The sequence below is a fragment of the Coregonus clupeaformis genome, chromosome 15, assembly GCF_020615455.1.
Source record: "Coregonus clupeaformis isolate EN_2021a chromosome 15, ASM2061545v1, whole genome shotgun sequence".
Taxonomy (NCBI): domain Eukaryota; kingdom Metazoa; phylum Chordata; class Actinopteri; order Salmoniformes; family Salmonidae; genus Coregonus; species Coregonus clupeaformis.
In genome coordinates, this window is record NC_059206.1 from 35,874,333 (window position 1) to 35,898,135 (window position 23,803).

At 45.1% G+C, this 23,803-nt stretch overlaps 1 protein-coding gene across 5 annotated transcripts in view; it reads right to left on the bottom strand.

The window, feature by feature from the left end:
• The window catches only part of LOC121582493 (regulator of G-protein signaling 3), a 211,445-nt gene that overhangs the window by 121,128 nt on the left and 66,514 nt on the right, over nucleotides 1-23,803 (bottom strand). The gene's annotated exons all lie outside the window — the stretch shown is intronic.

Genomic DNA, 23,803 nt, shown 5'->3' on the forward strand with positions numbered 1-23,803 from the left:
GAGAGAGAGAGAGAGAGAGAGAGAGAGGGAGAGAGAGAGAGAGAGAGAGAGAGAGAGAGAGAGAGAGAGAGAGAGAGAGAGAGAGAGAGAGAGGGAAAGAGAGAGGGGGGGGAGACAAAGGATGAGTAGGGTGGTTGTTCTCCTTTCACCCAATACTTTATTCTTCTCTTTGTTGCAGGTTTGACAGTTTGGTTGACAAAAAGGCGTCTTTGTAAACGTGTCTTCATGGTGAAAGGACCTCTGTTTTAGGAGGAGGGTAGAACAGGGAGAGAGAGCAAATGAGAGAGAAAATGAAAGCAAATGAATGATGGCAAATGAAAGAGAGGAATAGTAAGATAGTGTTGGAGAGGTATCATCCTTAATGGTCTCCTCACCCATAGAGAAATTCAAGCCCAAGGCAGTGTGTGTATGTGTGTTTGTGTTTGTGTGGGTGTGTGTGTTTGTGTGTGTGTGTGTGTTTGTGTGTATGCGTGCATGCATATGTGAGTGAGTGTGTGTGTGTGTGTGTGCGTGTGCGTGCGTGTGAGTGCGTGTGAGTGCGTGTGAGTGTGTGTGTCACATCCACTCAGTCACAGAGAATTACGCTGACCCACTGGAACAGTCCAGGCCAGCACTGAGCATCTTGAGAGAGCAGAGACTGCTTTGAAAGAGAATAAGTACTAACAAAAGAGCTTAGCAAGCCATAAGTGTCATACTGTACTGCTGCTGAGTAGTATCAAACAGTAATAGCACTATTGACTACTGTGCTTCATTAAAGATGTACAACCTCTTGGTGTGATACATGACCATTGTGACTTGGAGCCATATACAGTATACTGTAGGCCTAGTAAGCTTGTTTATATACACTTTCTCTTATGTATTTTCCCTCTCATAACATGTATATTATATACTTTCATTTTCAAAACGTTTTTACCATTACATTTTAGCTCTACCTTCTTTGTTTGATTCTCTCTTTAAACACAACAGGACGAATTGAATATTTAGTAAATCTAGGGAATTATACTGTATGTAGCACTGGGAGCATTGATTTGAATCGACATTGGCTGTATATTACATCGACCTGACAACATCTCTCTACACTCGAACTGCAAGCATTAGAGGAAATAGATCATGTGATTTGCTCACTTCAGGTGAAATAGATTGGGTGCCGCCCAAAGAAAGAACATACAGTGCATTCGGAACTTACTCAGACCCCTTGAATGTTTCCATATTTTGTTACGTTACAGCCTTATTCTAAAATTGATTAAATTATTTATTTTCTCATCAATCTACACACAATACCCCATAATGACAAAGCTAAAACTTGTTTTTAGAAATCTTAGCAAATGTATTAAAAATAAAAAACAAAAATACCTTACTTACATAACTATTCAGACCCTTTGCTATGAGACTCGAAATTGAGCTCAGGTGCATCCTGTTTCCATTGATCATCCTTGAGATGTTTCTACAACTTGATTGGAGTCCACCTGTGGTAAATTCAATTGATTGGACATGATTTGGAAAGGCACACACCTGTCTACAGTGGGGAGAACAAGTATTTGATACACTGCCGATTTTGCAGGAATCTAAAACAAAAATCCAGAAAATCACATTGTATGATTTTTAAGTAATTAATTTGCATTTTATTGCATGACATAAGTATTTGATACATCAGAAAAGCAGAACTTAATATTTGGTACAGAAACCATTGTTTGCAATTACAGAGATCATACGTTTCCTGTAGGTCTTGACCAGGTTTGCACACACTGCAGCAGGGATTTTGGCCCACTCCTCCATACAGACCTTCTCCAGATCCTTCAGGTTTCGGGACTGTCGCTGGGCAATACAGACTTTCAGCTCCCTCCAAAGATTTTCTATTGGGTTCAGGTCTGGAGACTGGCTAGGCCACTCCAGGACCTTGAGATGCTTCTTACGGAGCCACTCCTTAGTTGCCCTGGCTGTGTGTTTCGGTCGTTGTCATGCTGGAAGACCCAGCCACGACCCATCTTCAATGCTCTTACTGAGGGAAGGAGGTTGTTGGCCAAGATCTCGCGATACATGGCCCCATCCATCCTCCCCTCAATACGGTGCAGTCGTCCTGTCCCCTTTGCAGAAAAGCATCCCCAAAGAATGATGTTTCCACCTCCATGCTTCACGGTTGGGATGGTGTTCTTGGGGTTGTACTCATCCTTCTTCTTCCTCCAAACACGGCGAGTGGAGTTTAGACCAAAAAGCTCTATTTTTGTCTCATCAGACCACATGACCTTCTCCCATTCCTCCTCTGGATCATCCAGATGGTCATTGGCAAACTTCAGACGGGCCTGGACATGCGCTGGCTTGAGCAGGGGGACCTTGCATGCGCTGCAGGATTTTAATCCATGACGGCGTAGTGTGTTACTAATGGTTTTCTTTGAGACTGTGGTCCCAGCTCTCTTCAGGTCATTGACTAGGTCCTGCCGTGTAGTTCTGGGCTGATCCCTCACCTTCCTCATGATCATTAATGCCCCACGAGGTGAGATCTTGCATGGATCCCCAGACCGAGGGTGATTGACCGTCATCTTGAACTTCTTCCATTTTCTAATAATTGCGCCAACAGTTGTTGCCTTCTAACCAAGCTGCTTGCCTATTGATCTGTAGCCCATTCCAGCCTTGTGCAGGTCTACAATTTTATCCCTGATGTCCTTACACAGCTCTCTGGTCTTGGCCATTGTGGAGAGTTTGGAGTCTGTTTGATTGAGTGTGTGGACAGGTATCTTTTATACAGGTAACGAGTTCAAACAGGTGCAGTTAATAGAGGTAATGAGTGGAGAACAGGAGGGCTTCTTAATGAAAAACTAACAGGTCTGTGAGAGCCGGAATTCTTACTGATTGGTAGGTGATCAAATACTTATGTGATGCAATAAAATTCAAATTAATTACTTAAAAATCATACAATGTGATTTTCTAGATTTTTGTTTTAGATTCCGTCTCTCACAGTTGAAGTGTACCTATGATAAAAAATTACAGACCTCTACATGCTTTGTAAGTAGGAAAACCTGCAAAATCGGCAGTGTATCAAATACTTGTTCTCCCCACTGTATATAAGGTCCCACAGTTGACAGTGCACGTCAGAGCAAAAACCAAGGCATGAGGTCGAAGGTATTGTCCGTAGAGCTCCGAGACAGGATTGTGTTGAGGCACAGATCTGGGGAATGGTACCAAAATATTTCTGCAGCATTGAAGGTCCCCAAAAACACAGTGGCCTCCATCATTCTTAAATGGAAGAAGTTTGGAACCACCAATAATCTTCCTAGAGCTGGCCGCCCGGCCAAACTGAGCAATCGGGGGAGAAGGGCCATGGCCAGGGAGGTGACCAAGAACCCGATGGTCACTCTGACAGAGCTCCAGAGTTCTTCTGTGGAGATGGGAGAACCTTCCAGAAGGACAACCATCTCTGCAGCACTCCACGAAATCAGGCCTTTATGGTAGAGTGGCCAGAAAGAAGCCACTCCTCAGAAAAAGGCACATGACAGCCCGCTTGGAGTTTGCCAAAAGGCACCTAAAGACTCTCAGACCATGAGAAACAAGATTCTCTGGTCTGATGAAACCAAGATTGAACTCTTGGCCTGAATGCCAAGCATCACGTCTGGAGGAAACCTGGCACCATCCCTACCGTGAAGCATGGTTGTGGAAGCATCATGCTGTGGCAATGTTTTTCAGCGGCATGGACTGGGAGACTAATCAGGATCAAGGGAAAGATGAACGGAGCAAACAACAGAGAGATACTTGATGAAAACCTGCTCCAGAGTGCTCAGGACCTCAGACTGGGGCGAAGGTTCACATTCCAACAGGACAACAACCCTAAGCACACAGCCAAGACAATGCTGGAGTGGCTTCGGGACAAGTCTCTGAATGTCCTTGAGTGGCCCAGCCAGAGCCCGGACATGAACCCGATCGGAAATCTCTGGAGAGACCTGAAAATAGCTGTGCAGCGATGCTCCCCAGCCAACCTGACAGAGCTTGAGAGGATCTGCAGAGAAGAATGGGAGAAACTCCCCAAATACAGATGTGCCAAGCTTATAGCGTCATACCCTAGAAGACTCGAGGCTGTAATCACTGCCAAAGGTGCTTCAGCAATGTACTGAGTCAAGGGTCTGAATACTTATGTAAATGTGATATTTCCGTTTTATATTTTTAATACATTTGCAAAATTTTCAAAAAAAACTGTTTTTGCTTTGTCATTGTTGGGTATTGTGTGTAGATTGATGAGGGGTGGGGGGGGACTATTTAATCCATTTTAGAATAAGGCTGTAACGTAACAAAATGTAGAAAAATTCAATTGGTCTGAATACTTTCCGAATGCACTGTAAATCAATCCATCTCTTTTATTAATGATCTGGTGGATGGAATTGAATGTACAGTAGTTAACTTCAAGTCGACAGGGATATTGGCGTGTAAAGTCTGTTCAAAAGAGAAACTCAGAAAACATCAGAGGGAGAGACTAATGGCATAGGTGTTAAACAGAAGTGAAATTCTATGCCTATTTGCAGTGGATGTGATTTCTTTCTAATGCTGCAGGGCTGAAGCTATTTTCTCTGTATTGATGGAGTCAATGGACTGAATTAAACTGACAATCAGACTGAGGAAAATTCACACACACAAGTGATAAAATTGGCCTCTGTGTGTTTCACTGGTTCAAGGTTAACATTTAGACTGATGTGTTTAACCCTTTACACTCGTGGGAATTGGCCTATATGGATAGGGTCCAATTCAAATGTTTCCAACAGAAGAAATATGAGAAGCATATACATAACCATGGTAGCAATAGAAAGGGAAATTGGAGACCCATTAGAGTCTAAGAGCCGATTTATGCTTGATCCTAAAATGTGGTCGGAGTATGGAGGGTGTGTATGGATGGTGTGACGCAATAGCGGTGTCTCCGGAGGCACGCAGAGGCCAAATTGACCCTCAAATTTTGTAACAATGTGGAGGGCTCTGTATACAGTGGGGAAAAAAAGTATTTAGTCAGCCACCAATTGTGCAAGTTCTCCCACTTAAAAAGATGAGAGAGGCCTGTAATTTTCATCATAGGTACACGTCAACTATGACAGACAAAATTAGATTTTTTTTCTCCAGAAAATCAACTTGTAGGATTTTTAATTAATTTATTTGCAAATTATGGTGGAAAATAAGTATTTGGTCAATAACAAAAGTTTCTCAATACTTTGTTATATACCCTTTGTTGGCAATGACACAGGTCAAACGTTTTCTGTAAGTCTTCACAAGGTTTTCACACACTGTTGCTGGTATTTTGGCCCATTCCTCCATGCAGATCTCCTCTAGAGCAGTGATGTTTTGGGGCTGTCGCTGGGCAACACGGACTTTCAACTCCCTCCAAAGATTTTCTATGGGGTTGAGATCTGGAGACTGGCTAGGCCACTCCAGGACCTTGAAATGCTTCTTACGAAGCCACTCCTTCGTTGCCCGGGCGGTGTGTTTGGGATCATTGTCATGCTGTAAGACCCAGCCACGTTTCATCTTCAACGCCCTTGCTGATGGAAGGAGGTTTTCACTCAAAATCTCACGATACATGGCCCCATTCATTCTTTCCTTTACACGGATCAGTCGTCCTGGTCCCTTTGCAGAAAAACAGCCCCAAAGCATGATGTTTCCACCCCCATGCTTCACAGTAGGTATGGTGTTCTTTGAATGGAACTCAGCATTCTTTGTCCTCCAAACACGACGAGTTGAGTTTTTACCAAAAAGTTTTGGTTTCATCTGACCATATGACATTCTCCCAATCCTCTTCTGGATCATCCAAATGCACTCTAGCAAACTTCAGACGGGCCTGGACATGTACTGGCTTAAGCAGGGGGACACGTCTGGCACTGCAGGATTTGAGTCCCTGGCGGCGTAGTGTGTTACTGATGGTAGGCTTTGTTACTTTGGTCCCAGCTCTCTGCAGGTCATTCACTAGGTCCCCCCGTGTGGTTCTGGGATTTTTGCTCACCGTTCTTGTGATCATTTTGACCCCACGGGGTGAGATCTTGCGTGGAGCCCCAGATCGAGGGAGATTATCAGTGGTCTTGTATGTCTTCCATTTCCTAATAATTGCTCCCACAGTTGATTTCTTCAAACCAAGCTGCTTACCTATTGCAGATTCAGTCTTCCCAGCCTGGTGCAGGTCTACAATTTTGTTTTTGGTGTCCTTTGACAGCTCTTTGGTCTTGGCCATAGTGGAGTTTGGAGTGTGACTGTTTGAGGTTGTGGACAGGTGTCTTTTATACTGATAACAAGTTCAAACAGGTGCCATTAATACAGGTAATGAGTGGAGGACAGAGGAGCCTCTTAAAGAAGAAGTTACAGGTCTGTGAGAGCTAGAAATCTTGCTTGTTTGTAAGTGACCAAATACTTATTTTCCACCATAATTTGCAAATAAATTCATTACAAATCCTACAATGTGATTTTCTGGATTTTTTTCTTCTCAATTTGTCAGTCATAGTTGACGTGTACCTATGATGAAAATTACAGGCCTCTCTCATCTTTTTAAGTGGGAGAACTTGCACAATTGGTGGCTGACTAAATACTTTTTTTCCCAGATGAGTCTTGTAAACCTGTAGGCGTCCTAAAGCTAAACAACCAACATGTACGTGTTCGTGAGAGTCTCACCTTTCCATAGATGGGTCATATTTGTGTGTAGCCCAAACTGTTCAGACGCTACAGACATAGGTTGGCAGATCTGCTGTAAATCAAATCAAATTGTATTTGTCACATACGCCGAATACAGTGAAATGCTTACTTACAAGCCCTTTACCAACAATGCAGTTTTAAGAAAGAATACCCCCAAAAAATCACACTAAAAATACAATATAAAATAATACAAAATAAAAGTTACAAATAATTAAAGAGCAGCAGTAAAATAACAATAGCGAGGCTATATGCAGGGGGTACCGGTACCGAGTCAGTATGCGGGGGTACCGGTTAGTCGAAGTAATTGAGGTAATATGTACATGTAGGTAGAGTTATTAAAGTGAGTAGATGTTCAGGAGTCTTACGGCTTAGGGGTACCGCTTGCTGTGCGGTAGCAGAGAGAACAGTCTATGACTAGGGTGGCTGGAGTCCTTTATAATTTTTAGGGCCTTCCTCTGACACCGCCTGGTGTAGAGGTCCTGGATGGCATGAAGCTTGGCCCCAGTGATGTACTGGGCCGTACGCACTTGCCTCTGGACTGCCTTGCGGTCGGAGGCCGAGCAGCTGCCATACCAGGCAGTGATGCAACCAGTCAGGATGCTCTCGATGGTGCAGCTGTAGAACCTTTTGAGGATCTGAGGATCCATGGCAAATTTTTTCAGTCTTCTTACAGGGAATAGGTTTTGTCGTGCCCTCTTCACGACTGTCTTGGTATGCTTGGACCATGTTAGTTTGTTGGTGATGTGGACACCAATGAACTTGAAGCTCTCAACCTGCTCCACTACAGCCCTGTCGATGAGAATGGGGGCGTGCGCGGTCCTCTTCTTTTTCCTGTAGTCCACAATCATCTCCTTTGTCTTGATCACGTTGAGGGAGAGGTTGTTGTCCTGGCAACACACGGCCAGGTCTCTGACCTCCTCCCTATAGGCTGTCTCGTCGTTTTTGGTGATCAGGCCTTCCACCGTTGTGTCATCGGTAAACTTAAGGATGGTGTTGGAGTCATGCCTGGCCATGCAGTCATGAGTGAACAGGGAGCACAGGAGGGGACTGAGCACGCACCCCTGAGGGGCCCCCGTGTTGAGGATCAGCGTGGCGGATGTGTTATTACCTACCCTTATCACCTGGGGGCGGCCCGTCAGGAAGTCCAGGATCCAGTTGCAGAGAGATGTGTTTAGTCCCAGGGTCCTTAGCTTAGTGATGAGCTTTGAGGGCACTATGGTGTTGAACGCTGAGCTTTACGACCCCCACAAGCGTATTGGGACTTCAGACGAGTCCCAATACGCTTGTGGGGGTCGTAAAGCAAAACCGAGAACACTATCGTGTTCGTGAGAGTCTCATCTTTCCATAGAGGGGTCGTTTAGAACATATGTCCGTTGAATGGCATACGTGAAGCGGAGACCCCGAGCTCTGACGTCATGTACAGCATGTTATTTTACAGCCACTGTGTTCCAATGTAGGCACTTATCAGGGTTTAAATCTGTTATTTTCAACCCATATATGGGTTGTGAGTGTAAAGGGCTACGTGGTGTGTGTATGTATACAAATGTATAAACTAGACTGTTTACAATGGTGTAACCTCTTCTATTAACTACAGTGGATCTGTACAAATACATAGGCTACTAAAGGCCTCTGCAGAAACATAATAACTGGGGGAAAAGCCTGTGGCCTTGAATAGGGTCAATGCATTGTGAGCTGTTGAGTCAACCTCATGTGTTTTTCTGCGAAACACTTGGGACCATTCCTAATGGTTCCTTTTTAGCATTTGACATGGACCAATCGACCCACCACCACGGCAACCGCCACCACTATCACTAAGACACACACAATACAACACAACACAGCACACACACACATACACACACACACAAGGTTACTGACCAAATCAAAATGACCAATCAATCACCTTTAGGCAATACAAGTTGCGAATTGTACTCACACGCCCACATACAGTTGTTCACACATGAAGTCTACTCAGAAACTCTGTAAAAGGAAAAACTACTTTTATCTCCATCTTGACAGAGAACCAGACTTTCACAGACATATGCCTGGCTCAGGTAAGATCATTTCAGTTCCATTCATTCCCTGAAGTGAACACTACATACAGTAAAAGACACGTCATTTCTCTACACTCAGCTGTCTTTCTTCTATTCTCTCTATCCGATTTCTTCTCTCTGATGATTTCGCTTCCGTCTGGAAGGAAAACATTTGTGCAGAGATGTCTTCAGCAGCGTGGTTACTTTTAGAGCTTTTTCAATTTTCTCGAAGTCCTCAGATCAACCGGAGTCCTGAAGGATTTTCTTGGAGCTAACTCTGCCCTGGTCTGTCGTCTGTTTCTAAGCGGTCCACTGCCCTGCACCATTGTCCTTTGATGTTGGGAAATGTTTGTCTCCTGTGGGAAAGTATTTGTTATCAATACTTTGTCATTGTCAGAGATAGTCACAGAGAGAAAAGAGTCACAGAGACAGACATATAATTGAAAGAGAGACATTCATACTGGCAGCAGGACCATTTATTAAACTGAATGGATGTTTCTCCTCACTCAAAATAATGATAAAATGGGTAGAATGTTTTAAAGCAAGCAAAAATGAATAGTGATATTCTGTTGTATCCATCACTGAGACGTAATGAAGCGGTCAGGAGCCAATCAGGAGCCAAACAGTCACGTCCTGCACCACAGGAGCCAATCACACCCTGCACAATCACTCCCTGCACCACACAGGCCAGGTAAAGGTCCCCACTCACACTTTAAGGAGTGAGCAAGTGGTCCCTGGTCAGACCCTTAAAAGTGAGAAAGTAGTTAGTCCCTCATCGACCTTTAAAAGTGAACAAGTAGTTTCTTCTTTGGCCCTGAAGCATAGGGTTGTGTCCCTAGCCACTTTGCTTCGTTATAAGGGGAGTACTAGTGGAGCTACCGCATATAAAGTAGTGGTGTATACTGCCCTACCAAGCAAAAAGGCAGTAACTGCTCATAGTGTGGAACTGAGAAAAATTGCTTTTATTTACATTGGTTTCACAGTAACCTTATGCAGTTACTGTTAACATGACCCCCCCATTTTCTCCAAAACACAATACAATAGAGGCAGGATACTTGTCCACATGATTAAGCATGTATTTAATGTAGTAAAAATGACATTAACTCATTTTCGACCAAATGAGCAGTTACTGCCTTTTTGCTTGGTAGGGCAGTATAAACCTTCTCATATCACACGCTTAAATTGCCAGTTGTGCCCTGCAGTATAAGAGTAATGTCATTTTGTACTGCATAAACCAAACAGCTCAGTTTTTCTGTATCCTTCCTCAAAGTGACTCCAATGAGCCCCGTCATTGGTTGTGTCTGGTGGGATTGTGTGAAGTGACATTGCCATGGTAGGAGCCACATTTAGCTAGACAGGCCACAGGGACTGCATTCTCTTACTGATAGATAGCTACCTCTGCTCTGGCCGACAACACCCCACAGCTAAACAGCCCCACAGCCATACAGCACAGAAACACAGCTGCCATGGAGCAGCCCAATGACCCAGAGGAGCACACACACCGTACAGTACTGTACATACCCACACAGGCATAATTACATTCACACAACCATATCAACATGCATGCACATATCCTCCTCTGGTAAGGGCTCACATGTGCCCAAATAAGGCTAAAGAGGAGACGCCAGAGCTATGTATTTAGAGAGTTGGGCCATTGAGGTTTCTGCATTATAATGCATATGACACTACAAAATGATATGGCAGCCCTGATAGCTCTCCATTAACATAACATGGGGAATATTTAAACAATGCTGTGTAACTGAATGTCTAGAATTAGAAGAATATTCCAAATTCTAAAAGTTGGCCCAACTCTCTAAATACTGTATATGGGTCTGGGAGAACCATCAGGCTCTGGCCATAACCCGCTCACTGACATTGCATACTTCCTCTGCTGCACAGAAGGGAGGGAGGGAGGGAGGGAGGGAGGGAGGGAGGGAGGGAGGGAGGGAGGGAGGGAGGGAGGGAGGGTAGAAACATGTCTATGAGAGGAGAGAGAGAAAGAGAGGGAGGGAGAGTGACATACCAATGATGTAAGTTGATCCATTTAAACTGACCATGGTAGTTCTGCTAAGCACATATTCATTTATGGCTTTTAAATAGCTCTCAATATACTTTTCATAGCCTACTTTGTCTCATATTGTTCCTAATGATAAAACATTACACTGTCAGTCTCCCCTACTTTTATGACATGCCATCCCAACTATTTGTGGTATTTTTCCTCGCAGTGACCTCAAACTCATTACTCAAGTCAGCGTCGACGAAAACCTCACTAGACTATGAGTGGAGTGTTGACAGTTTGTGGCTGACCACAGTCTTGGCAGACTGGAGCATTTTCTAGGGCACTGTGTATGTGAAGGACAATACCGTGAAGTGTGTATGTGAAGGACAATACCATTGCATGAGTAGCTAGCTAGACCAGGGTCCAAGAATGTTGGCACCCCTCTTCTAGATAAATCGAGCCCAGAAAAACACATGGTAAACCATGCCCCTATAAATCAAATTCAAATCAAATGTCATTTGTGTAGTGTTTTTACAAAATACATTTGTCACAAAGTGTAGTTAAAACATTAAATCTCAACTCGCTGCAATGGAGTTCAACCTTAAAACTTATATCCCTGACTGAGTGAAAAGACAACAACTTGGACAGAACACCATGCTCCATTGGACTGAGGACTTGAATCCCTGGAGAATGACAACAGATTAATCAAAATCACACAGATTCCAGAGTAGCCAGTCTGTAGGGACCTCCATGTTAAGGTCATATTGCTCCTCCTCCATAAGTGGCATCTGGTAACTGCCATTGGGCTTCTCCCCAGGGGCTCCCATCCCAAGACCCCTGGCCTGAGACACACCAGGACACACGTTCTCCAGCCCCTGCTACAGCTTCTACTGGGCATATCGCTAAACAATACCATAGATGAACCATTGATGAACAGTTTGGTAAACTATCCTTCATGCTGGCACCAGAACTCTTAATTCCAAGCCGAAGCCGAGTTTGCTGAAATCTGAAGCTTTTTGTATGTTGTCCAATGCATTGCAACCACATGCTTCGGACACATGCTTGTGCAAAACAAAGCTGAAATGCAGTACAGGTAGTAAGTATAACTCAATGTGTACCCATTAGCCAGATCAAGCTATTTGCCCAACTCTCTTCAAGTCTCCTATACCGCTATCTCAATGTTCATTCGCACACACCCACATTCAAGTGATAACACAAGAGCAAACGAGACACAATTTAATGAATGGCCACTGGCCTGCCTTGGACTGGCTAAAAATACAGGCAGCATTTCCCTGTAATCAGATTGATTAAATTGCTCCCCTGAGCCATCTGGCAGATGACTACTGAGTGGATCTCTGGCCTCCTGTCAACAATGCTCAACTTAGTGAGCACTACGCCAGCAAACACAGTACAGTGCATTTGGAAAGTATTCAGACCCCTTTACTTTTTCCACATTTTGTTACGTTACAACCTTATTCTAAAATGGATTAAATACAAAAAATTCCTCATCATTCTACACACAATACCCCAATTCAACAGCTCAGACACGAGACGTATGTGGCAGGGTCTACAGACAATCACGGACTACAAAAGGAAAACCAGCCACGTCGCCGACACCGACGTCTCGCTTCCAGACAAGCTAAACATCACACTGCACACTGCCCTATCCCATCTGGACAAGAGGAATATCTATGTAAGAATGCTGTTCATTGACTATAGCTCAGCATTCAACACCATAGTACCCTCCAAGCTCATCATTAAGCTTGATGCCCTGGGTCTGAACCCCGCCCTGTGCAACTTGGTCCTGGAATTCCTGACGGGCCACCCCCAGGTGGTGAAGGTAGGAAACAACATCTCCACTTCGCTGATCCTCAACACTGGGGCCCCACAAGGGTGTGTGCTCAACCTCCTCCTGTACTCCCTGTTCACCCATGACTGCGTGGCCAAGCACACCTCCAACTCAATCATCAAGTTTGCAGACGTCACAACAGTCGTAGGCTTGATTACCAACAATGACGAGACCGCCTACAGGGAGGAGGTGAGGGCTCTGGGAGTGTGGTGCCAGGAAAATAACATCTCACTCAACATCAACAAAACAAAGGAGATGATCGTGGACTTCAGGTAACAGCAGAGAGTGCACCACCCTATCCACATCGACGGGACCGCAGTGGAGAAGGTGGAAAGCTTCAATTTCCTTGGCGTACACATCACCGACAAACTGAAATGGTCCACCCACGCAAACCTCAGGAGGCTGAAGAAATTTGTCTTAGCACCTAAAACCCTCACACACTTTTACAGATGCACAATTCAGAGCATCCTGTCGGGCTGTATCACCGCATGGTACGGCAACTGCACCGCCCACAACCGCAGGGCTCTCCAGAGGGTGGTGCGGTCTACCGAACGCATTACCGGGGGCAAACTACACGCCCTCCAAGACACATACAGCACCCGATGTCACAGGAAGGCCAAAAAGATCATCAAGGACATCAACCACCCGAGCCACTGCCTGTTCACCCCGCTATCATCCAGAAGGTGAGGTCAGTACAGGTGCATCAAAGCTGGGACCGAGAGAATGAAAAACAGCTTCTATCTCAAGGCCATCAGACTGTTAAATAGCCATCACTAGCACATTAGAGGCTGCTGCTGCCTATTGAAATCACCGGCCACTTTAAGAAATGGAACACTAGTCACTTTAATAATGTTTACATATCTTGCACTACTCATCTCATATGTATATACTGCATTCTATTCTATAATATTCTACTGTATCTTAGTCCATGCCACTCTGTCATTGCTTGTCCATATATGTGTATACTGTATTCCTAAATCCCATTCCTTACTAGTTTTGTGTGCATTGGGTATATGTTGTGAAAATGTTAGATATTACTTGTTAGATATTACTGCACTGTCGGAGCTAGAAGCACAAGCATTTTGCTACACCCGTTATAACATCTGCTAAGCACGTGTACGTGACAAATACAATTTGATTTGATTTGAATGACAAAGCGAAAACAGGTTTTTAAATTTTTACATAAATATTCAGACCCTTTGCTATGAGACTCAAAATTGACCTCAGGTGCAACTTGATTGGAGTCCACCTGTGGTAAATTCAATTGATTGGACATGATTTGGAAAGACACACACCTGTCTATATACAGTGGGGGGGAAAAGTATTTAGTCAGCCACCAATTGTGCAAGTTCTCCCACTTAAAAAGATGAGAGAGGCCTGTAATTTTCATCATAGGTACACGTCAACTATGACAGACAAATTGAGAAGAAAAAAATCCAGAAAATCACATTGTAGGATTTTTAATGAATTTATTTGCAAATTATGGTGGAATATAAGTATTTGGTCACCTACAAACAAGCAAGATTTCTGGCTCTCACAGACCTATAACTTCTTCTTTAAGAGGCTCCTCTGTCCTCCACTCGTTACCTGTATTAATGGCACCTGTTTGAACTTGTTATCAGTATAAAAGACACCTGTCCACAACCTCAAACAGTCACACTCCAAACTCCACTATGGCCAAGACCAAAGAGCTGTCAAAGGACACCAGAAACAAAATTGTAGACCTGCACCAGGCTGGGAAGACTGAATCTGCAATAGGGGTAAGCAGCTTGGTTTTAAGAAATCAACTGTGGGAGCAATTATTAGGAAATGGAAGACATACAAGACCACTGATAATCTCCCTCGATCTGGGGCTCCACGCAAGATCTCACCCCGTGGGGTCAAAATGATCACAAGAACGGTGAGCAAAAATCCCAGAACCACACGGGGGGACCTAGTGAATGACCTGCAGAGAGCTGGGACCAAAGTAACAAAGCCTACCATCAGTAACACACTACGCCGCCAGGGACTCAAATCCTGCAGTGCCAGACGTGTCCCCCTGCTTAAGCCAGTACATGTCCAGGCCCGTCTGAAGTTTGCTAGAGTGCATTTGGATGATCCAGAAGAGGATTGGGAGAATGCCATATGGTCAGATGAAACCAAAATATAACTTTTTGGTAAAAACTAAACTCGTCGTGTTTGGAGGACAAAGAATGCTGAATTGCATCCAAAGAACACCATACCTACTATGAAGCATGGGGGTGGAAACATCATGCTTTGGGGATTTTTTTTTGCAAGGGACCAGGACGACTGATCCGTGTAAAGGAAAGAATGAATGGGGCCATGTATCGTGAGATTTTGAGTGAAAACCTCCTCCCATCAGCAAGGGCATTGAAGATGAAACGTGGCTGGGTCTTTCAGCATGACAATGATCCCAAACACACCGCCCGGGCAACGAAGGAGTGGCTTCGTAAGAAGCATTTCAAGGTCCTGGAGTGGCCTAGCCAGTCTCCAGATCTCAACCCCATAGAAAATCTTTGGAGGGAGTTGAAAGTCCGTGTTGCCCAGCGACAGCCCCAAAACATCACTGCTCTAGAGGAGATCTGCATGGAGGAATGGGCCAAAATACCAGCAACAGTGTGTGAAAACCTTGTGAAGACTTACAGAAAACGTTTGACCTGTGTCATTGCCAAACAAAGGGTATATTACAAAGTATTGAGAAACTTTTGTTATTGACCAAATACTTATTTTCCACCATAATTTGCAAATAAATTCATTAAAAATCCTACAATGTGATTTTCTGGATTTTTTTCCTCATTTTGTCAGTCATAGTTGACGTGTACCTATGATGAAAATTACAGGCCTCTCTCATCTTTTTAAGTGGGAGAACTTGCACAATTTGTGGCTGACTAAATACTTTTTTTCCCCACTGTAAGGTATCACAGTTGACAGTACATGTCAGAGCAAAAACCAAGCCATGAGGTCGAAGGAATTGTCCGTAGAGCTCCGAGATAGGATTGTGTTGAGGATCTGGGGAACGGTACCAAAAAATGTCTGCAGCATTGAAGGTCCCTAAGAACACAGTGGCCTCTATCATTCTTAAATGGAAGAAATTTGGAACCACCAAGACTCTTCCTAGATCTGGCTGCCTAGCCAAATCGGGGGAGAAAGGCCTTCGTCAGAGATGTGACCAAGAACTCGATGGTCACTCTCACAGAGCTCCAGAGTTCCTCTGTGGAGATGGGAGAACCTTCCAGAAGGACAACCATCTCTGCAGCACTCCACCAATCAGGCCTTTATGGTAGAGTGGCCAGACGGAAGCCATCCTCAGTAAAAGGCCATGACAGCCCACTTGGAGTTTGCCAAAAGGCATATAAAGGACTCTCAGACAATGAGAAACAAGATTCTCTGGTCTGATGGAACCAAGATTGAACACTTTGGCCTGAATGCCAGTTATCACGTCTGGAGGAAACCTGACACCATCCCTATGGTGAAGCATGGTGGTGGCAGCATCATGCTGTGGGGATGTTTTTCAGCGGCAGGGACTAGGAGACTAGTCAGGAATGAGGGAAAGATATATGCCAATATATCCTCCAAACACCGGCTTGGAGGGCATTATCACTTTTATATAACGGGTTACCAACATATTCCAATAATGGTTGACTTTTTTTCATTAAAAAAACGTTATTTTGATGAATTTCTTCAAACTATTTCATCCTTCACACAAGATATAGTCCCGACACAAATCTAGGGTTGCTACCCAAGCCGGCTGGTCATTTGTTCAATCGGTTCAGTTGCCAGAGATGCGACCCAGTCATTCAGTCTTTTTGTTCTGCATCTATGGAAGCGACCCAGACATTCATTCTAAATGTTCCATTGCCATACTGGCTGGCAACGTTCTTATCCCTTGCTCGCTAGCTAGCCAACTATTGCTAATTTACAGTCACGTCAAATAGTGCAGCCAGATTAACAACAAAGTAGCTGCATTTGCATTTGTTTAAGCTGTTTTCTAGTGACATTTATTTATACATCCATAACAATGAGCTACTGAGGTGCGATTTTGCGTGGCATAGAAAATGTGCTCTCTCGTCAGGACACTGTTCAGAGGAGCTAGCCAACAACACAGCCAACACAATCACATCAAACTGAAGCTGGAAAAACTGCAAACTAGCTGCACTTCGTTTTGTTTTACCTTTTTTTCAATTTACATTTCTTTGTATATATCTATAAAAATTATGCCAGCTGATTCATGATTTCGACTGGCTGAGAAACGCTGCCTGCCTGTCTGTCTCATTCCGACTCCCGACACATTCATTACTATGGGACAGCTGGAGATCAAATTTGAATATTTAAACAATGTTGCAAATGTCGTAGAGACAGACAGCAAGGTATATACAAATCTCCGCTGTTGAAAACTAAATGTTAGTCTAAAAGAAATGTGAGATTATGTCTAGATGCTTTTTACAGTGGAGATCAAGTTTATAAATTGCCTTGCTGGGCTGATGAGACAGTGGATTACGCAGTCAAATGGAACAGAATAAATAGGCATTTTAACGTCATAGATTTAGCCAGTGGTAACTTGTGGAATAGACACCATCTGGAATGCAGTTTTAACCAATCAGCATTCAGGATTAGACCCACCCAGTTTATAATATTAGATATACAAGTCTGGCTATGCTCTGAAGAACCTTTTACAACTGAAAATGAATGGCAGAGATGATGACACCCCTATCAGCCTGGCAGGCTGGGTATGGCAGAGTAGTATGCCAACAAGAGAGGCAACGTAGGTCACTGCATAAATGTTGATGACAAGCTGATGTCTCCTGAGTGCTACTAATCTGCTGTTCATTGGGATTTAAGCGAAGCAAAGGCACCACGTGAAAAGGGGTAATGGCTTTGCAATAAGGGGTTGAATTGGGATAAATTGAAGGTGGTCTTATAATTCCTATCCTAGATACTATGTATATTGTATCCCATCACAACTAAAAACACCTGCTCATCAACCAATCAAACAGCAATGGCCGCTCAAGAGAAACATTTCCGTCAAAGCACTATTCAATGGAGGTCAGCTTTAAGAAACTGACGAAAAAGTAAGGAACTTGTCTGTTGGGCCCTGCATTAAAGAACATAATTGGTTAAAGAAAATTGTGATAAATAAAAAAGTATACTAGTTTCATTTAAGGACCATAGGATTGACAGCCATCCCATATAGATTGCAAAATAGTTGGGAAGAGATTTTTGATGTACCGATTCCATGGCATAGTGTTTATGAACTGATACGCAAAACGACGCCGGATTCAAAACTTAACATTTTTCAATTTAAATTATTATACAGAATTCTTGCTACCAATATAATGTTATTTGTATGGGGGATACAATCTTCCCAGCTCTGCAGATTTTGCTGCAAAGAAACATAATCATTAGATCATTTGTTTTGGTACTGTCCATTTGTAGCTTGTTTTTGGTCACAGGTCCAGGAATGGCTGAATGATTGCAATATTTACCTGGAGCTAACCCTGCAGATAGCACTACTGGGTGATCTGAAAAGACATAGTCAATCGATCAATAATATAATAATACTTTTAGCAAAATAAATTATTTTCAATTTACAATCTGTAGAAAGAATGAGAATAGAAGGGTTCAGAACTTTTGTGAAACATCACAGTTGAAAAATATATGGCAAATAGAAATCCAATATGGATGGTGTTAAGCGATAGATGGGAGGTGTTGAATGGAGCTGAAGGATGGGACTAATAACAACTAACAACAACTAATAACAACAGGATAACTAATGTAAAGCATACTGTGTCCATAATAAGTATATGGGTTATAGGTTGAGAGCTTTTGTGAAATAGCACAGTTAGAAAGATATTACATTTACATTTTAGTCATTTAGCAGACGCTCTTATCCAGAGCGACTTACAGGAGCAATTAGGGTGAAGTGCCTTGCTCAAGGGCACATCGACAGATTTTTCACCTAGTCGGCTCGGGGATTAGAACCAGTGACCTTTCGGTTACTGGCACAACGCTCTTAACCACTAAGCTACCTGCTGCCCCCATACGGCATATAGATGTGGCATATAGAAGTAAACCGGATGGAAATCATGAAAATGATCGGAGAGTGTCACGATCATTTAATGACTGGTCGAACCAAGGCGCAGCGTGATAAGCGTACATATTCAAGTACTGAACACGACAAAACAACAAAGAAACGATATGTGAAGTCTAAAGGTTACACAAAACAAACCTATACAGAACAAGATCCCACACAGACTGGTGCCAAACGGCTGCCTAAGTATGGTCCCCAATCAGAGACAACGAGCTACAGCTGCCTCTGATTGGGAACCACCCTGGCCAACATAGATCTAAACGACCTAGAACTAAACATACAAAACAACACAACACGGAATATCCACACCCTGACTCAACAATTAAACGTCCCCTGAGTCAGGGCGTGACAGAGAGGTTGAGGGTAGAGGAAGTTCAGGAGTAAAAACAAAACAAATAGAATTATTGTAAAATTGACTGTGTCCATAAAAAGTATGTACAGTGCCTTGCAAAAGTATTCATCCCCATTGCCATTTTTCCTATTTTGTTGCATTACGACCTGTAATTTAAGTGGATTTTTATTTGGATTTCATGTAATGGACATACACAAAATAGTCCAAATTGGTGAAGTGAAATGAAAAAAATAACTTGTTTCAAAAAATTCTCAAAAATAAATATAGGAAAAGTCGTACGTGCATATGTATTCACCCCCTTTGCTTTGAAGCCCCTAAATAAGATCTGGTGCAACCAATTACCTTCAGAAGTCAAATAATTAGTTAAATAAAGTCCACCTGTGTGCAATCTAAGTGTCACATTATCTCAGTATACATACACCTGTTTGAAAGGCCCCAGAGTCTGCAACACCACTAAGCAAGGGAAATCACCAAGCAAACGGCACCATGAAGACCAAGGAGCTCTCCAAACAGGTCTGGGACAAGATCAGGTACAGATCAGGGTTGGGTTATAAAAAAAATATCCGAAACTTTGAACATCCCACGGAGCACCATTAAATCCATTATTAAAAAATGGAAAGAATATGGCACCACAACAAACCTGTCAAGAGAGGGCCGCCCACCAAAACTCACGGACCAGGCAAGGAGGGCATTAATCAGAGAGGCAACAAAGAGACCAAAGATAACCCTGAAGGAGCTGCAAAGCTCCACAGAGGAGATTGGAGTATCTGTCCATAGGGTCACTTTGAGCTGTACACTCCACAGAGCTGGGCTTTACGGAAGAGTGGCCAGAAAAAAAGCCATTGCAAAAAAGAAAAAAATAAGCAAACACGTTTGATGTTCGCCAAAAGGCATGTGGGAGACTCCCCAAACATATGGAAACATCTGGTCAGATGAGACTAAAATTGAGCTTTTTGGCCATCAAGGAAAACGCTATGTCTGGCGCAAACCCAACACCTCTCATCATCCCGAGAACATCATGCCCACAGTGAAGAATTGGTGGCAGCATCATGCTGTGGGGATGTTTTTCCCATCGGCAGGGACTGGGAAACTGGTCAGAATTGAAGGAATGATGGATGCCACTAAATACAGGGAAATTCTTGAGGGAAACCTATTTCAGTCTTCCAGAGATTTGAGACTGGGACGGAGGTTCACCTTCCAGCAGGACAATGACCCTAAGCATACTGCTAAAGCAACACTCGAGTGGTTTAAGGGGAAACATTTAAATGTCTTGGATTGGCCTAGTCAAATCTGTGGTATGACTTAAAGACTGCTGTACACCAGCGGAACCCATCCAACTTGAAGGAGCTGGGGCAGTTTTGCCTTGAAGATTGGGCAAAAATCCCAGTGGATGGATGTGCCAAGCTTATAGAGACATACCCCAAGAGACTTGCAGCTGTAATTGCTGCAAAAGGTGTGTGATGCGTGTGATAGAAGGAGTCAGGCGCAGGAGAGTAATATGCATCCAAAAGGTTTATTCCGTCAGGCACAGGGGAAATATCTACCCTGGCAAACAACAAGGTAAGGGTAGCTCAACCGAGCTACACACAGCTCACAACAAACAATCACCCACACAGACAAGGAAGCAGAAGGAACACTTATACAACGACTAATTGGGGATAAGGACCAGGTGTGTGTGATTAATTAGACAAGACAAGTGGAGTGATGATAAATGAATCGGCAGCAGCTAGTAAGCCGGTGACGACGAACGCAAAAACCTGCCCGAACAAGGAGGGGAGGCAGCCTCGCAGGAGCCTCGGTCTGTCTCTGGTGCCACGGTGCCAGAACCGGTTGGTAACCTAGAACACACTGGAAAGGCGTTCGGTTAGTGGAGGAGTGGTGGAGAGAGTTCTGGGCATATTCTGCCCATGGCAAGAACACCGACCACTCCCCCGGCTGGTCCTGGCAGTAGGACCGCAGGAACCTACCCACGTCCTGATTTACCCATTCCACCTGCCCATTACTCTTGGGGTGGAACCCAGAGATCAGGCTGACCGAGACCCCCAGACATTCCATGAACGCCTTCCAGACCTTGGACGTGAACTGGGGACCTCGGTCAGACATTATATCCTCTGGTACCCCGTAGTGCCGGAAGACGTGAGTAAACAGGGCTTCCCCAGTCTGCAGGGCCGTGGTGAGACCGGGCAGAGGAAGGAAGCGGCAGGACTTGGAGAAGCGGTCCACAACGACCAGGATGGTGGTGTTACCTTGGGAGAGGGGAAGATCAGTTAGAAAATCAATGCTAAGGTGAGACCATGGTCGTTGTGGAACTGGTAACGGTTGTAGCTTACCCGCTGGGAGGTGCCTAGGTGCCTTACTCTGGGGGCACACCAAGCAGGAGGAGACGTACACCCTCACGTACTTAGCCAAGGTAGGCCACCAGTACTTTCTGCTCAGGCAGCGCACTGTACGGCCGACACCTGGATGACCAGAGGAGGGTGACGTGTGTGCCCAGTAGATCAGACGATCACGGAAAAGAGCAGGCACGGTGGAGAGGGATCCGTGCGCAATGCCTGCTCTATATCCGCGTCCATCGCCCATACTACCGGCACCACAATGCAGGAGGCCGGCAGTATGGGAGTGTTGTCTCTGGGCCTCTCCTCTGTGTCATACAGCCGGGACAGCGCATCTGCCTTCACGTTCTTCGTACCCTTGATGTATGATAGAGTGAAATCAAACCGGGTGAAGAATAGGGCCCACCTGGCCTGGCGAGGACTCAGCCTCCTCACTGCCCAGATGTACTCCAGGTTATGGTGGTCCGTCCAGACGAGGAAAGGGTGTTTTGCCCCCTCGAGCCAATACCTCCACACGGTCAAGGCTCGAACAACAGCCAACAGCTCCCGATCACCAACGCCGTAGTTTTGCTCCACCGGGCTGAGCTTCTTCGAAAAGAACGCACAGGGGCGGAGCTTGGGTGGCGTACCCGAGCGTTGAGACAGGACAGCTCCTATCCCAACCTCGGACGCATCCACCTCCACTACGAGCGGTAGTGATGAATCAGGTTGAGCCAGTACTGGGGCTGAGGTGAACAGACCCCGCAGTTTGCTGAAGGTCAGCCTCAGCAGACCAGCGGAGCCGGGACGGCCCACCCTTCAACAGGGAGGGAATGGGAGCTGCGACCTTGCCAAAGCCCTGGATAAACCTCAGATAATAGTTGGCAAAGCCAAGGAAGCGCTGCACCTCCTTATCCGTGGTTTGAGTCGGCCAATTACGCACAGCTGAAATGCGATCTCCCTCCATCTCCACACCTGAGGTGGAAATGCGATAACCAAGGAAGGAGACGGACTACACTTCTCTGCCTTAGCATAAAGGTCATTTTCCAACAGTTGGGACAGCACCTTGCGAACCAGGGACACATGCTCGGCGCGCGTAGCGGAATACACCAAGATGTCATTGATGTAGACCACTACACCGCGACCAAGCATGTCCCAAAACACCTCGTTCACAAAGGACTGGAAAACTGAGGGAGCATTCATCAAACCATAGGGCATCACCAGGTATTCATAATGCCCCGTGGTTGTGCTGAATGCTGTCTTCCACTCATCTCCCTCTCGGATATGCACCAGGTTGTATGCACTCCTGAGATCTAATTTGGTGAAGAAGCGCGCCCCATGCATTGATTCAATCACTGAAGGAATGAGGGGGAGAGGATAACTAAATCTTATCGTCTCCCTGTTCAGTGGTCGATAATCAATGCACGGACGCAGACCTCCGTCCTTCTTCTTCACAAAGAAGAAACTCGAGGAGGCGGGTGAAGTGGAGGGATGTATATACCCCTGGCGCAGGGACTCGTGACTATGTTTCCATAGCCACCGTTTCAGCCTGTGACAGAGGGTTTATATGACTCCTGGGAGGTACAGCATCTACCCGGAGGTTTATCGCGCAATCCCCCGCCTGATGAGGTGGTAATTTAGTAGCCTGCGTTTTAGAGAACGCTTGCGCCAGATCTAGGTATTCAGGGGGAATGCACACAGTGGAGGTACTGTCTGGATTTTCCACCGTGGTTGCACCAATGGAAACACCTAGACACCTACCCTGACACTCTCGCGACCACCCCGTGAGAACCCTCTGCGGCCATGAAGAGGTTGTGGAGTGCTAGCCAAGGGATATCTAATACCACAGGGAAAGCTGGAGACTCAATAATGGAAAACATCACCTGCTCACAATGATTCTCCTGGGTAATCATGGTGACTGGTGCAGTAACTTCCTTAACCAACCCGGACCCTAATGGTCGACTATCAAGTGCTCTGATGGGGAGGGGAATCAATGGAATGCCTATACGGTGTGCGAATGCCCTGTCCATGAAGTTCCCAGCTGCGCCTGAATCGACTAGCGCCTAACACTGGGGAACATCCATGTACTCAGGAAAGGAAACAAGTATTTTACAGTGCGCAGTAGAGGGCTCTGAACGAGTGTCGGTGTTCGATACCTGGGGTGATGCGTGAGTGCCCTGCCTGCCGCCTCCAGAACCAAAAGAACATTTACTACGACGTGTGGTGGATTTCCCATTCGTGCCACCAGAGTGGCACTGTCGCTGTCCTCCTCCGCTCTCTCGGCCGTCGGCTCCACCCATCTCCATCGGCTCGAGTTCCGAGCCTTCCGGGGTGGAAACGGGCAAACCCCTACCAGGACATCCTCTGGCTGCCAGCAGAGGACAACATGGTGTCCCAGAAGGCTAGCTCCCGTCGGACGTCCTCCTGCAGATGGTCGGGATATCTGGATCCCTCCTGGTGCTGGGGTGTAGGTGGCTGGATCCGGTTGGCCAGCTGGTCTCGACAGATCGGGTCTGTTCCTC